This window comes from Vicugna pacos, chromosome 1, assembly GCF_048564905.1.
Source record: "Vicugna pacos chromosome 1, VicPac4, whole genome shotgun sequence".
NCBI classification, from domain to species: Eukaryota; Metazoa; Chordata; class Mammalia; order Artiodactyla; family Camelidae; genus Vicugna; species Vicugna pacos.
In genome coordinates this window covers 74,241,939-74,245,293 of record NC_132987.1, presented here as the reverse complement: position 1 = coordinate 74,245,293, position 3,355 = coordinate 74,241,939, and positions in this window count along the sequence as shown.

Sequence of the window (3,355 nt, the reverse complement as noted above, 5' to 3'; positions counted from 1 at the left end):
TCGCAGACTTGACGTTTGCTTCGTAGGGGCCGGGTCTCCAGGGCCAGGATCTGGGCTGGCGTTTTCTCGCAGTAAATAGTGTTGCAAGTGATCTTTTTGTTTCCCTGAGGGCGGCTTCCCCTTCTGAATGAATACCACTGAACCCGACTGGGCTGGGTCCCCCTCTCTCTGTTCCTGTTCCAGGGGGAGCAGGGGGCAACTCTCCTCTCCACTTCTCCCCGGACCCTGCGGGCAGGACCAGGTGTCCGAAGTGCCCGGGGCTGGAAGGAAGGGTGGGTTCCTGTCTGCAGGCAGGACTGGGTTTCCTTCTGATCGTCCCTTTTATCTGGAAACCACCAAGATGCAAGCACCTGGGCTTGGGTTCTGACCACTTGAAAGCATGGAGAGGATTTTCTGTGGGTTTGTCTCTTCTGCCCAAATGGTATGGAAAGAACTGAACTTTGTGACTAAGAGCATTTTGAGGTCTTTGGGGGAAAATGGCACTTATATATACACTGCTCTGCTATAGGAGATGAATTGACTGGCCACCACACATCTTCATGATGAGCAGAGCACCTGGGGCAGAATAAAGTATCAACAAATGCCTGTGAAATCACCCAAAAGATTTGAGAGGAAAAACTGGTCTTTTCTGGCAGTCACATAGGTATAGGCAGAAAGGATACAGCCAGATCAGTGGAAGCCATGCCTCCTCCCGTCCCCAACAAGAATTCTAGACACATGTCCAATTCTTTCTGCCTCTCAATTTAACTTAGTTCTGTAGATTTTTTAATGATGTGTTTTGCAGAAGGCTACAGGAGATACCAGAGAAGAAGAGGACGATGATAAGGAAAAAGGTGCTAGTCTTATTAGGAAGTCAGACTTTGCACACATGAAACAGGAAACAGCAGGATAAAATAGGCAAGTGTTAACGATAAATACAAACTGTTGCGTTGTGGGTGGTCAGAGAAAAGGGTGATCAGTATGGTTTAATCGGAGAAGGCTTTGCCTAGGAAGTAGGACTCAAGCTGAACCCTCAAGCAGCGGTGGGACTTGAATAAACAGATTCATCTTCCTTTGTACGTGTCTAGGGCTTATTCGGATGAGGTGCACGTTGTCTCCTTTCCCTTTTAGATGTGGACTCTGGGTGTGGACCCCTGCCTTACTTAGAGTAGTGCTTAGAGGAATGGGAGAAATCTCTATAAGTCTTCCCTTCTCTGCTCCCATTACTGTTTCATTGTTTGGAAATAAGCTAGCCCACACTTTGACTGCATTGCTGCAGTAGTATTCCTTAATCTATCCTTTATAATTTGAGCTCATTATACTCTTAGCATCAGAAGGCGACCCCCTCATCTTACGGTTAGGAAATCAAGGTCTGGAGAGGTGAAAGGACCAGCCCAGGGTCCCAGTTTGGCACCCCAAGTCCAGCCTTCTAGACAACCGCACATGATCATTGGCCTCCAACCCTGGTGGCCTCCCAGGGTCACGCTCAGTTCGGGCACAGCTGCTATCTGGGAGCCCCTGAGAAGCACAGGTGGTGAGGGGGAAGGGCTGGGTTGAGACACGTGGTCATCAGGCTGTAGAAGACTCTGGGGTGACAGTGACCACTCAACACTTCTCCAAGTGCCTTACAAAGGAACCCCCTACTGGGAACATGGGAGAGACTTAACACTGATCCGTTAACAGGTGGCAGAACTGAGGCACACTCGGGTCAAGTGCCTTTCAAGCAGCTTTCAACAGGTCGGCTTGGAAGAGCACAGAGTCAGATGAACGTAAACAGAATCTCCTTTTCTCTAAAGGCTCCTGTGCAGTCCTGGGGACTCAGCTTCCCTGTTCTCCCTGGGCCCTTCTATCCCTTGGGGTATCTGAAGCATCCGTCACCCAAGGTTGTCTTAAAACTGTTAGCATTTGAATTTATTTGTTGTCAACGGTAGACTTCCCTGACCTATCTTTGTCCTTTTCTTGCACCTCTCTTTTGCTCTACCTAAGAATTTATACAGATTATTTATAGATACTAGTATGAACGTAAAACAGAAACCACAGAGCCTGTAGTTACTGCGTAAAATATGCCTCTGTGAACTTTGACTATGCTGAGTTTCAAGACCAGCCCTGGGGAGGGGAGTTTTCTGATTATCCTTGTGACTTAAGGGGGCAATTTAAATTCTCAGCCTCACTTCTTTATCAAGAACAGGAATTTTTTAACTTAGGGGTTGCATGCCCTACCCTTTGAAATTCTATACAAATATTGTGTGTGCGTGTGTGCGCGTGTGTGTGTGTGTGTGTGTGTTTGTGAATGTGCATTTTCTGTAAAGGGGTTGCCCTTTTCCCTCCTCTTGGTAACATTTATACTTAATATGTTCCCTGCAAAAGGCTATTTGGGACAGGTAATGCTTTCACAAGATAAGACTCAAACAAATATAACATCATATATAACTTATCAGGTATAACTTATCATGTTGTAGTAAGAATCTTTAAACCAATCAACTTCCACAGTGGTCCAATGTCCAAGTGAAAAATTCCAGCTTAAGGCCCAGCAGTTTTGTGTGTCTGCCTTGCTGGAAGACTGTGGTAACCCTGCAGCACCGGCATGTCAGCACGTTTTTCTCTTTATGTCATAAAGATTTCTGTTTCCTTTTGCTCTTTGATATCATTTGTTCAGGGTCTGTGACAGATGACTTTTATCCATTAGATGGAATCCTCCTGTTTGTGGGTGATGAAGCCGAGCCTCCGAGTTCCATGCTCAAGGTCACAGCAGGAGGGAGAGCTAGAACCAGGATTTGAATCACTGATTATCTGACTCTAGTGTCCACCCCCCACCCCCGAAGCCATGCGCCTCTCATACTGTATTCCCTGCTACCACGCATGCCTCCTTTTGAACTGGAGTGACTCCTGGCCAAGGGTCAAAGGTAAGATTCCATGTGCAAGAATGTTGCTGAAAATAGGAAGTTGGTGGAGGACAAGATTCTAAGATGTGATTGGTTCTTTGGCTGGCTGAAGTCTCAGCAAACCTGTGTTGATACATCCAACCTCAAGCCACTGGATTCATCCTCATTGGGCACTTGGCACATTTTAAATAGCAATGTTATTTAACCTTGGTTCGTTTGGGAAACAAAACAGTAATTAAACTCATAATGCATCTACTGCTTGTCTCAACGAACTTCTTCCTATTTTAACATCCCTAAAATTAGGACAATGGCCAGGCGTTAAATAAAACAGGAAGTTGAGAACACAGGTGTGCATATAGAAATAGTCTAATTTGCTAATTGTTGTTGGTCTCACTCATCTAATTTGTGGTTTAGTAATTTCCATACCATTTTATTTGTACCAGCTCTTAAGGGTTATACCAATACCCAAACACATTTTTGTTCAGTTTATCTCT